Source organism: Puma concolor, chromosome A2 (genome assembly GCF_028749965.1).
Source record: "Puma concolor isolate L17-30 chromosome A2, mPumCon1.1.hap2, whole genome shotgun sequence".
Classification (NCBI taxonomy): Eukaryota; Metazoa; Chordata; class Mammalia; order Carnivora; family Felidae; genus Puma; species Puma concolor.
Window position 1 is genome coordinate 88,236,591 of NC_141668.1, and position 13,505 is coordinate 88,250,095.

Sequence of the window (13,505 nt, forward strand, 5' to 3'; positions counted from 1 at the left end):
GGAAAACATGGTTATATCTATAGTTGCAGTCCCAGTGGTAGGATAACCAACCTATGCTGTTAGTTTTATGTTAAGGCTTATTGTCATTTAAAAAAGAAGCAACACAACTTCTTTGGTTAGTAATGACATTAAACGTGTGAAGATTATATTTGGAATCAAGCACTTGCATTCACTCATTGCTGCAGTAATTGTTCATTGAGCCTTAGCATGTGCGGGGCTATGTTCTACAAGCTGGGGTGAGTGATGTAAACAAACAGCCCCCCTGCTTTCGTAGAGAGTATCAATCAACCAGTTAATTGGAGTACATGATACTAGCTCATTTCTGCAAATGTAACATCCTGTTTCCATCCAGTTTTCTGAGATTCTGAGCTAAAGAATTGGCTACCTCAACAGCACAAATCATTTGGTTTTATATTTTCTCTTTTATAATGAAAGTAGCTGTAAAAAGAGGAGAGTAAAGATGAAAGGTGCTGCAATCTCTTGCTAGATTTTGGATTGAGTCCCTCACTCTAACTGATGGCATTTATATTCCATGCAACCCCTTCTGTAAACCTTCTGATACTGTAGGATGCTATAGATTAACTTTCTAGGGCATTTTATGGTATTTGGAAGCCCTCCAGTGGCCAAATACTATAGCTAAAAAACAAAACAAAACAAAACAAAACAAAACCTGCTGTGCTTAAGTGTTTAGGTGTGAAATGTACTCATGTTTGCAACTTATTTTGTAATGTATCAAAAAATAAGATAAATTAATGTATGAATAGAAGGATGCATAGATGGGTAGATATGTGATCAAGCAAAATACCAATGTTAATTGTAGAATCCAGGTGACAGGTATATGGGTCGCTGTAGAATTCTTTTCAACTTATCTGTGTTGGAACATCATATAAAGTTGAATAGAAATCTCTTTGCTAAATTCCAAAGACTTATACATTGTAGTTGACATTATTGAATTTAAATTTTTAGACATTTAAACATTTTTTAGTAAAATTGTCTTCATAAATGGATATGGATTAAATTTTCTTAACATGATTAATTTCTAAATGTTTAAAAAGCACTTCTGGGTTTTTAAAAGAAAGTTTATACAATGGGAATATGAAATAGCTATATGATTTTCTTATTTAAAGAAGTGAGATACCACAATGAGATACACACCTCATGCTTGTCAGAATGGCTAAAATTAAAAACACCAGAAACAAATGTTGCTGAGGATGTGGAGAAAAAGGAAGTTTCATGCGCCATTGGTGGAAGGAAATGCAAACTGGAAACTGGAAAACAGTGTGGAAGTTCCTCAGAAAATATTTGTTTAATTACCTAATGGTCCAATTCTGGTAGTTACCCAAAGAATATGAAAACACTAATTCAAAATATATATGCACCCTGTGTTTATTGCAGCATTATTTACAATAGCCAAACTATGGAAGGAACCCAAGTATCCATCGATACATGAATGGATAAAGGATATGTGGCAGGCAGCTGGGTGGCTCAGTCAGTTAAGTGTCTGAGTTCTGGTCACAATCTCATAGTTTGTGAGTTCAAGCCCTGTGTCAGGCTTCGTATTGTCAGTGCAGAACCTGCTTGGGATTTTCTCTCTCTCCGCCCTCCCCTGCTTGCTCTCTCTTTCTCAAAAATAAGTAAACATTAAAAAAAAAAGGGGGATATATGGAATATATATACAATGAAATATTAGTCATAAAAAATGAAATCTTGCCATTTGCAACAACATGGATGTATCTAGAGGATATAATACTAAGTTGAAATAAGTCAGTCAGAGAGAGAAAATTTACCATATGATTTCACTCGTATGTGGAATTTAAGAAACAAAACAAATGAACAAAAAATAGACAAAAACACAGATTCTTAAATATAGAGAACAAACTGGTGGTTACCAGAGGGGACCATGGTGATGGGCATGGGCGAAATAGGTGAGGGGGATTAAGAGTACATGTATCATGATGAGCAGGGAGTAATGTATAGAATTGCTGAATCACTATGTTGTGTACCTGAAACTAATATAACACTATAAGTTAATTATACTGGAATTTCAAAAATAAATAAATGTTCATCTTCCTAGAATATCTGTTTTACACACTCAGGAAATTGTTAGCAAGTTAACTAGATACACTTTTTTTTTTTTTTTTAATCAGAGAGGCAGTTGTTTGACAATTTCTGACAATACCTTTTCGTAGAGGAGGTGCATTGCTCAGGATTCACTGCAGAGAACAAAATCCACCCTTAAGTAATTTAAGCCAAAAGGGATTATTTACTGCATGTTATATTACAAATAGCAGGATTGTAAACTGAGCTTCAGGAGTGAGTCACAAATCCATGCTTTAGAACTGGGCTGGCAAAGGACTGCTGCTCATGTCATGATCAGGAAGCCACTTGCTGAATATGGAAGCCACCCTTACTGGTTTCCACAGTCACGTCACCTTCATGATAATATGCCCCATTAAGAAGGATTCCTCATAACAATGTCCTCCCCTCTGCATTCTAGATTCTTCACTGTACACAAGTGCCTCCAGTTGGTGGAATTTAAATTACATCCATAACTCTAGCTGCAAAGGACTTTGAGAAATATATTTTTAGCTTTCCCAACACTAAAGTCTAAGAAGAGCTGTAAGGAGGAGAATGGCATGAGATGAAAGGCTGTTGGAAACTTTAGTGAACAGATCATAATGAATAGGCTGACAGTATCTGAACACACTGATCAGCATCACCACTGAGACTACCAGACATTATGACCCTTCTGACACATGTAGTGGAAGTCAGTGACAACGTCTATGAAGCATTCTTGCCCAAACCATCAATCCTGAATCTGAGAGCCTCCCAATCCTAGCACCAAGTTTACAAGAAATAGAGGGATACAGGCACATGTTAACACCACCAGAGGAAGGCAGCCAGTGAAATCCATAGTGTGGGAAACTCTATAGGACAAGTGACACAGATTCCTCAACAGATACATGGTAAGGAAAGAAAGCAAAGGGAACCTAAAATTTGAAGAGATTTAGGAAATATATCCAGTAAATAAATGCAGCATGGGAATTTTGTATGGAACTTGATTCAAATGAACCAGTGGCCAAAACATTTTATGAGACTCAGAAATCTGAACACATATTTGAATAATTGATTGTGTTAAAGAATTATTGTTAATTTTTTAGATGCATAACAGTATTGTAGTTAATGTCAACAATCACTCCAATCGCTTTCACAATAACCTCTTTGTTTTTTCAGATTGTTACACATTGTTTCTTTCATAATTAATTTATGGCTGTGTGTTTTATGCCAGAAAGCTTATTGTGCTAGGCAATTTTACATGTTAAATAATTTAATCCTTGTAACAGTGCTGTGATGAAGGTAAATTATTGTGTTCATTAAGAGAAATATCTATCATAGCCTTTCTGGAAGTAGATAAAAACAAATGTCTATTTTAATTTTTTTTAATCTTTATATATTTTTGAGAGAGAGCACGAGGCATAGAGGGCAGAGTGAGAGGGAGACACAGAATCTGAGGTAGGCTCCAGGCTCTGAGCTGTCCACACAGAGCCTGATGCGGGGCTCGAACTCATGAACCATGAGATCATGACCTGAATGGAAGACAGACACTTAACTGACTCAGCCACTAAGGTGCCAAAAAATGTCTATTTTAAGTACACTTAGTATGTCTAGCAACAAAGAGGGAGACAGGCAGCCTTTCAGAGAAGGAACACCACTAGGAACTACTAGGCAAGGTAAATTATCAGATAATATCTCTTTTCAAGATTTGTTACTTTTTATAAAGTAAACATTAGATTTGATGTTTAAAGTATTTTCTGGGTTGCTCAGTTGGTTAAGCATCCAACTTTGGCTCAGGTCATGATCTTAAGGTTTGTGAATTTGAGCCCTGAATCAAGCTCTCTGCTGTCAGTGCAGAGCCCACTTTGGATCCTCTGGTCCCCTCTCTCTCTGCCCCTCCCCTGCTCCTGCCTCCTGCTCTCTCTCTCTCTCAAAAATACATGGAAATTAAAAATAAAATACTTTAAAAATGTTCTTCTATCTCTGAAAGTATGAGAGGGCATCTCTTGTCTCATGAAGAAAAACCCAAAGCACACCCCTAGCTGGCCAAGATGCATGTGAGAAGCACACTGAGAGTCTGTCTTATGAGACACATCCAAGTATGATACTGTGGCCATTAGTGCTCCCTGTTTGGTTGCAGTCTTGAAGTTCGCTCTGTTAATGGGCTTAGGCCATAAACTCTAAAATTCTGTCATAAGGGACAAAAACAATCTTAGACATTAGAGTGGTCTGTGTACCTCCAAAGCTCAACAGTACTCAACAAAATATTATTCCTATTTCTCTCACTAGGGAGAATTTAAATCTAGAGTTTCTCCTTGTTGGGGTGAGAAGCCTATAATGAAAAAAAAATTTTCAGAAACACTGACTTAGGCCAAAAGATGTTTTATGTAGAATATGGTGATTTCTCTCTTTTTAAATATTTATGTATGTATATATTTATTTATTTGACTAATCTCTACACCAAACATGGGGCTCAAACTCATGATCCTAAGATCAAAAGTTGCATGCTCTTGCAATAGAGCCAGCCAGACACCCCTAGAATACAGTGATTTCTAAATCATGTTTTCACATTCTTGGAAATGAACATCATCATTTTTACTTTTTAAATTTAATTAATTTTTAAAACATTTTAAAAAATCTTTTTAAATTTTATTTATTGTTTAATTTACATCCAAGTTAGCATATGGTACAACAATGATTTCAGGAGCAGATTCCTTAATGCCCCTTACCCATTTAGGCCATCCCCTCTCCCTGATTTTATATTATTTTTGCTTCCCTTGCCTTATGTTCATCTTAAACTCCTCATATGAGTGAAGTCATATGATACTTGTCTTTCTCTGACTAATTTTGCTTAGCATAATAATATCCTCCAGTTCCATCCACATTGTTGCAAATGGCAAGATTTTATTCTTTCTGATTGTCGAGTAATACTCCATTGTGTGTATTTTATATATATATATATATATATATATATATATATGTATATGTATATATATGTATATGTATATGTATATGTGTGTGTGTGTATATATATATATATATGTATATGTATACATATATACCACTTTTCTTTATCCATTCATCCGTCAATGGACATTTGGGCTCTTTCATACTTTGGCTAGTGTTAATAGCACTGCTATAAACGTTGGGGTACATGTGCGCCTTTAAGACAGCACACCTGTATCCCTTGGATAAATACCTAGTAGTGCAATTGCTGGGTCATAGGGTAGTTCTATTTTTAATTGTTTGAGGAACCTCCATACTATTTTCCAGAGTGGCTGCACCAGTTTGCATTCCCACCAACAATGCAAAAGAGATCCTCTTTCTCCGCATCCTCACCAACGTCTGTTGTTGCCTGAGTTGTTCATGTTAGCCATTCTGACAGGTGTAAGGTGGTATCTCATTGTGGTTTTGATTTGTATTTCCCTGATGATGAGTGATGTTGAGCATCTTTTTGTGTGTCAGTTGGCCATCTGGATGTCTTCTTTGGAGAAGTGTCTATTCATGTCTTTTGTCCATTTCTTCACTGGAGTATTTGTTTTTTGGGTGTTGACTTTGAGAAGTCCACTGTGTCATTCAAAGCCATTGTTTCCTTGATTATCTGTTTAGATGATCTGTCCATTGCTGTAAGTGGCATGTTGAAGTCCCCTACTATTATGGTGTTACTACCAATGAGTTTCTTTATGTTTGTGATTAAATGATTTATGTATTTGGGTGCTTCCATGTTTGGAGCATAAATGTTTACAGTTGTTAGGTCTTCTTGGTGGATACATCCCTTAATTATAATATAGTACCCTTCTTCATCCTTGTTATAGTCATTAGTTTAAAATCTATATTGTCTGATATAAGTACGACTAATCTAATCTAGCTTTCTTTTGGTGACCATTAGCATGATAGATGATTCTCCATCCTCCTGTTTCCAATGTGAAGGTATCCTTAGGTCTAAAATGGGTCTCTTGTAAAGAGCATATAGATAGATCTTGTTTTCTTATCCATTCTGTTACCCTATGTCTTTTGATTGGAGCGTTTAGACCGACATTTAGAGTGGGTACTGAAAGATATGAATTTATTGCCATTATGCCACCTGTAGAGTTGGAGTTTCTGGTGGTGTTCTCTGATCGTTTCTAGTTTTTGTTGCTTTTGGTCTGTTTGTTTTTGTTTTGTTTTGTTTTGTGTTGTTTTGTTTCCCTGTCTTTTCTCCCTTCAGAGAGAGTCCCCCTTAAAATTTCTTGCAGTGCTCGTTTAGTGGTCACAAACTCCTTTAAGTTTTGTGTGTCTGGGAAACTTTTTTTTCTCTCCTATTTTGAATGACAGCCTTGTGGGATAAAGAATTCTTGGCTGCGTATTTTTCCAATTCAGCACATTGAATATATCCTACCACTCCTTTCTGGCCTGCCAAGTTTCTGTGGATAGGTCTGCTGCAAACCTGATCTGTCTTCCCTTGTAGGTTAAGGACTTTTTTTCCCTTGCTGCTTTCATGATTCTTTCCTTGCCTGAGTATTTTGTGCATTTGACTATGATATGCCTTGTTGATAGTTGGTTTTTGTTGAATCTAATGGGAGTACTTCCTCTGTACTTCCTGGATTTTGATGTCTGTGTCTTTCCCCAGGTTAGGAAACTTTTCCACTATGATTTGCTCAGATAAATTTTCTACCCCTTTTTCTCTCTCTTCATTTTCTGGGACCCCTGTGATTCAGATGTTATTCCTTTTTTTAATGAGTCACTGAGTTCTTTAATTTTTATTTTGTGCTCTTTTTCCTTAGTCTCCCTGTTTTTTTCTGCTTCATTATTCTCCATAAATGTGTCCTCTATATTACTGATTTCCTACTCTGCCTCATCCTTCCTTCCCGCCATGGCATACATTCAAGATTGCAGCTCAGTTATAGCATTATTTATTTCATCCTGACTAGCTTTTACTTCTTTTATCTCTGCAGAAAGGAATTCTAATCTGTTTTTGACCCCAACTAGTATTCTTATTATCGTAATTCTAAATTCTGGTTCAGACATCTTGCTTGTATCTGTGTTGATTAAGTCCCTGGCTGTCATTTCTTCCTGTTCTTTCTTTTGGGGTGAATTCCTTCATTTCATCATTTTGAAGGAAGAAGAGGAATTAATAAAGTAAAACAAAAATAAAAAACACTTAAATTTAAAAAATTAAAAACAACACAAAGAAATCAAATAAACAATGCTAGGTCGTTGGTGTGTTTTGACCTGGTTGTTCAAAGAAGCTTGAGAGATTAGAGAAAAAATGGAAAGATACAAAAAGAATAAAGGAAAATGTTTGAAAATTTGAAAAAATGAATACAATAAGATAGAATAAAATAAAATGATGAAAGTAAAATAGATTTTTTAAAATTTACAAAAAAGTAAAATATATAGTAGAAAAAATTATCTTTTTAATAAAAATGGAAAATAAAAATAAATTTTTTCTCTTTCTGTATTCAAGAATGAGAAAAGAAAAAGAAAAAAAAAACTGAATAAAAGGACCAGTGAACAATATGAAGTAAGGTTGAAATTACATCTGGTTTCCCATAAAAGTCAAGCTGTGAAGCACTTCATAGTTCTTAAGCTAAGCAGGCGGGAGATTTGTGTTGTCAAGAGCGCTGTTGGCCCGGTTGGGTGAGGTTTAGTGTAATGGCTCCGTTCTCCACTAGATGGAGCTGCTTAGCTTACTGGGGTGGATTGCTGTGGTGTGTGTAGGCGTTTATGCGCATCCAGGAGAGAGGTGAAATGGCTTTACCCAGTAGTATCAGAACTCTGTGCTCTCACCATTGGTAATCAAACACCCCTCCTTTGTCTTCAGTTTCCATCCACTCCCTGTTTCTACACTGTCTGTGACCAAGCCGTCAGGTTGCCAGGCGGCACCTCCCTTCTGAGTTTTATCTCTAATATGGCTGTGTTTTCCAACCCACACCCTCACTTCTGAGGGACTGTAGCTTTGATCCTCTCAGGCCTCTGGAAGAGGGTCTTTCTGAGAAATGGCCAGGTGCCGGCCCGCCCCCAGGAATGTTCGCGAGATCGCGCTGCTGCTGATGCCCACAGATTGCAGCTGGGTGTGAGCCCGCCCCAGAAAAGGTTCGTAGGATCTTGTAGCAGCAGCGTTTCAGGGTTTATGGAAAATCGCAACACACATCTCGCACCAGGCTTCACTCTTAACGTCCTTGTTCCATCGCTAGCGAATGTGATTGTTCTCTGGGGTCTGCTGGGACCAAGTGGCAGCACAGCTTCTACCAAATGTCCTTACAACAGTGGAACTGCTTCTCCCTGTGTGACCCGAGAACCTCCCGGACCCCACTTTGCTTCTGGCGATTCGCCCTTCCCACCAGAGCGCTGCAAGGTATTGAGCTGCAGAGTTTCAGACTCTGCGCTTCCCCTGTTTATAGAATCTTAATGGAATTTAAACCCTCTCCTTTCTCCTCTCTCCCTTTTTTGTTCAGTCCCTGCGGCTGTTTCCACTTTTCCACTTTATCTCCAGCTGCTTTTGTGTGTGTGGTGGGGGAGGGGTGGTGCTTTTCCCATGCTCTCCCCCCCCCCCCCCCCCCCCCGTCTCCATCCTCTCTCCACAAACGAAAACAGCTCCCTGCCCTCCACAGCTTCTGTCTCCCCCAGTTCACCTCTCCGCTCTGCGTACCTGCCAAGTTCTGTGGTTCAGGTTGTGCAGATTGTTGTGTTAATCCTCAAATCAGTTTTCTAGGTGTGCGAGATGGGTTAGTGTTGATCTGGCTGTATTTCAGGGATGAGAGTCGCAAAAAAACTTCGATGCTGTTCCAACATCTTGGCTTCTCCTCCTCCAAAAACATTTTTTTTTTTTCTTAATGACTTACATCCTTTTTTCCCAGATTTCAAATGATTTTTAAAATCCAAATGCTACCTTGTTTTTCTAGAAATGATCCCCCTGTTGCCACTTTTTTCAAGGAAAATTGTGGCATCTCCACCTGATGGAAAATTGGTAATTAGTTGGTTAAGGAGATGTCAATGGTTGGAACTGCAGTCCTAGTTGACTTGAGCTGTTGTTACAGTGAGCTTATTAACTGGTAATTGTTGGTCTCTGCTGAACTCTGTGCTTCGTAAACTGTCCTAAAACCTGTTGGTAGGTAACCATTTAGTGTCCAGTACCTCTGGATTTCAATCCCTACTGTTGCTTATATGGAACTGCTATAGAATTTTCTAGTTTGAACCAAAGACATGAAATTGTTATTCCTTACCCTTAAAACTGGCACTGCCCTGAGACAATACCAGAAATGTCACTCTGCTTGTCTCTAAAGTTCATATAACAGGATTTGGGTCTGAAAAAGATGCCCTCTTCACCCTGACTGAATGCCACCTCTGTTCACATGAATTTATTGCAACTAATGTGTTCACACTGTATGGAGAAAATTGGGTTAGGCACTCAAGAGCCTTGAAGGGTAATGTGGAAGATGTATTTTTAAAACAGCTAATTTGAAATGATGTGGAAAAAAATTTCTTAGAATACTAGAGCTAAGGGAACTTGATGGAAGAGCATTGATTTGGCCAGAAGTCAAGGGAGTGATATATTGAAAAGTAGGAAAGTTTATGAAGAGAGTGCTGTTGGTGGACTTTGAAAGGTATGTAACTGCACTTTCATATTGGAAGAAGGTGATGAAGGCATTCCAAGCGGGGGGTGGCTGTTGAGTGGGACCAAAAGAGCAAAGCACAGAGGTAAAAAAAAAATTCCAAGGTATATGTGGGGTGTACATTTCTACAGCTGAAGGTCAGGGTGGAGAGCCAGTGGTGGCAGATGAAGCTGGAAAGGTTAGAGACATATCATTGATCTCAAATAACATGCAGAGGCCTTCCTGCTGTCATGGTTAGACCCAAGGGTTATTTGGAGATGTTATTTGAACACATAATATAACCTAACTCCTTATCTGTCTCCACCCCCACCGCCTTCATCCAGTAGAAAAGGATCAAAATTTGCTGCATTGTGATTTTGGACAAGCTAGTTAACCTCTGTCTATACCTTAACTTCCTCTTTTATAAAATGGTGATTAATGATAGTGCCTACCTCATTAAATGAGTCACTTACAACAGTATGTGGATATAGGAGGCATCGTATGAGTGTTATATATGTAAGTTATCAAAAATTCTCAAATAATTGTTTTGAGGCATAGAAAAAAAGAAGGATTTTAGATCTGTTTAGATCTATGCTAACTCCCAAACATGGGCTGAAGACTTTTAACAGTAAAAATTATGTATATCACAGCCTTAGTGTAATTGCTAAAAGGACTTTTATGCCTTTATTTTAGAGCTCATATAAATGCTTTTCCAGCCCTAGGAGCTGTTTAGAGAGTGTCATTAAATAGATGGGTACATTTTGAGGCTCCTGGCTAGTGAGCAGAAAATTCTTGATCTTAGAGTCATGAATTCGAGCCCCATGATGGGTATAGAGATTATTTAAAAATCAATAAATAAACGTGTGTGTGTGTGTGTGTGTGTGTGTGTGTGTGTGTGTGTGTGTGTAGATAGATACATTTCTAATTAAGGCTTGACTTAAAACTTTGGAAATTCCTTGGCTTTGAGCTAACAGCCTTTTGACATTTTTGGTATTCATTACCAACTATATGTTGCAAAAAGGAGAAAGGACACACAGCTATTTCATATACCTATGGACAGTGGAAAAGCGATAGTAGATAGGAAGAGTGGAATCTGTATTAAATATTTGTAGACTTAGGTCATTTTTGGTTTTCCATTGTTGTTTCACTTACATATTGCTGCAGAATAAACCACCATAAAACATAATGGTTTCAAAACAACACTTTATTATTTCTCACAGTTCTGGGGAACAGGAGTGCTAGGCTGGATGCTTCTCTTCCACGTGGTATTGGCTGGGACTGAGTCTCCACATCATCTTTCATGGGTTCTGTGGTTAAGCCTGAGCTTCTTTATGTGCCACCAGGGCCCAGGAGACTGGAGACCAAAGTAACCTGGCCTCTTAAGGTCCAGAAACAGAATCAGCCCAGAAACACACATGCTGCATTCTATTGGTCAAAGCAAGGCACGAGGTCAACCTAGATACTAGAGGTGAGAAAACAGACTCCACCTTTATGGGAGAAGCTGCAAATATTGTGGCCATGATTTCCATCATTCGCCAGTTTTCAGGCTGTATATTTTAAAGCTTACGGGTAACATTTGACTTAAGTAACTAGCCCTTTTTCTAGTCCGTTAACAAACAAACATTTCTTGTCTGCTAAAGCCTACACACCTAGTTTCTCTGAAATCTAGAGGCATATAGTAAGGTAAGGTTAGTAGTTAAGAGTAAGCATTTGGGAATAGGAACTAGGCTTAAATTCTGACTTTGCTACTTTGTGTGACTTAAAATTACCTGAAGTCCATATTCTTCAGGTTCATCCATTAAATAGGAATATTTACCTGGCAAGGATTTTGTGATGATTAAGTAAGATAATATGTATTCAGGGTTCAGAGATTATCAGGGTACCTGGCATATGGTAAGAATTTAGCAAGGTTAATAATTTTTATTAGATAGGCCTGAGTCTACATGAAGACTGTTGATGCCTTAAGATCTTGCAAAGAGGGGCACTTGGTATTAGGGCCTTCATAAACATTCTCAAACAGTGAAGCCACTCACAGAAGCTTCTGGGTTGTTAGTTTTGTGAATTTTCTTGAGTGCCTTTCCTGATTTTTTTTGGATCCATAAATTTCCTTTTGGTTTGTTTTGCTGCCCCCTTCTGGTAGAATAGAGAAGATTTCCATGATGTTCCAACACCTACATCCAGAATAAAAGCTCTATTTGGAAGCCTTTATCAAAGAATATAACTTTGAAAAATCTTTGGTCCTAAGTTTATAAGTGGATTCAGATGAAAGTAAAGTGTAAACATAAAACTTCTACATGTAAATTTCAATTTATTTCTGTTACAGGGAAATCAATAGTGACAGATAGAACAATGACATTAAAATGGACAGCTCACTTTAGGCTTAAAAGATAAGCAGAGTACTTTGTTATGCTGAATAGCAATAGGAAGCTCCCTATAATTTGCATTTCACTTTTCTGAAACAATTAAATGTGTATATATAGAGTTTTGATTTTCAAAAATATTTTTCTAATGTATCAGCTAATGTGTACATTTCAAATTATGACATATTGTAGTAACCTTAGATTGGCATTTAAAATTTTTTGCATAGAAGCTGCATGAAAATGTGTGCTTCAAATACAATCAGAAACGCTAAATACTTAGATTTTATATTTAATACAGTATATTATTTAAATGTTTTTTCACATTTTAGTATTAGAAGACATTGGAAATATTCTAATAGGTTATATATATGTACATAAAGCTAAAATTTAGAAGGCACAATACTTTAAAATGTCACAAGTGCTGGGGTGCCTGGGTGGCTCAGTCGGTTGAGCGTCCGGCTTCGGCTCAGGTCATGATCTCATGGTTTGTGAGTTCGAGCCCTCCGTCAGGCTCTGTGCTGACAGCTCGGAGCCTGGAGCCTGTTTTGGATTCTGTGTCTCCCTCTCTCTCTGTTCCTCCCCTGCTCGTGCTCTCTCTCTCTCTCTCTCTCTCTCTCTCTCTCTCTCAAAAATAAATAAATAAACATTAAATAAATAAATAAATAAATAAATAAAATGTCACAGAAGTATAGATGATCTGTACATTTGTGTACTTACTAAACAGTCCTGAAGAATTTTTAATGTTTATCTATTTGAGAGAAAGAGAGCATGAGCAGGGGAGAAGCAGACAGAAAGAGAGAGAATCTCAAGTAGACTCCGTGCTGTCAGGGCAGAGCCCAGTGTGGGGCTTGATATCACAGTGTGATCATGACCTGAGCCGAAATCAAGAGTTGGTTGCTTAACTGACCACCCAGGTGCCCCTGAAGAATTTTTCAATCAGAAAACTATAATATTGGAGGGTGAGGTGGGCAAAATGGGTGAAGGGGATCAAAAGTACATACTCCCAGTTATAAAATAAATAAGTCATGGGGATATAATGACAGTGACTATATTTAATAATACTATATTATATATTTGAAAGTTGCTAAGAGAATGGATGTTGAAAGTTCTCATCACACAAAAAAGTAACTGTGGGAAAAAAATAAAAGAATTACTTATAAAAGATAATAGTTTAAGAAATCTAGAACTACTTTCCTGTTTCCTGTTTGGCTATTTGGGCACCAATCTGTAGTAGCTAAAGAATATGTTCTTGTTGACACTTTGGCAAGCACATTCTCAAGTCACAAATGCTACTACATTAAGTCGTGGTAACAGTACCTCTGCCATGCTATCTCTAAAAAATGTAAAATGACTGGAATCTTTAGAATTCCCTGCCCCCATTAATTCAACAAAGCCCAGATTTGTGGTAGTATAGAACAGAGACACACTTCCTGGAGCTACCCAGGCATGACTGCTTTTCACTGGTTAAATTATCTAAATATACCGGTCATTTGCACATCTTACATGACTTGTGCAC

The 13,505-nt window shown here is 37.6% G+C and overlaps 1 long non-coding RNA gene across 1 annotated transcript; it reads left to right on the plus strand.

Annotated features, from left to right (window-relative positions):
• Window positions 1-10,373: 10,373 nt before the first annotated feature.
• LOC147583296 (uncharacterized) lies at window positions 10,374-12,612 on the plus strand. Its single transcript, XR_015248065.1, has 2 exons — window positions 10,374-10,508; window positions 10,539-12,612. It is a non-coding gene; the product is annotated as an uncharacterized LOC147583296 (long non-coding RNA).
• The last annotated feature ends 893 nt before the right edge of the window (window positions 12,613-13,505 follow it).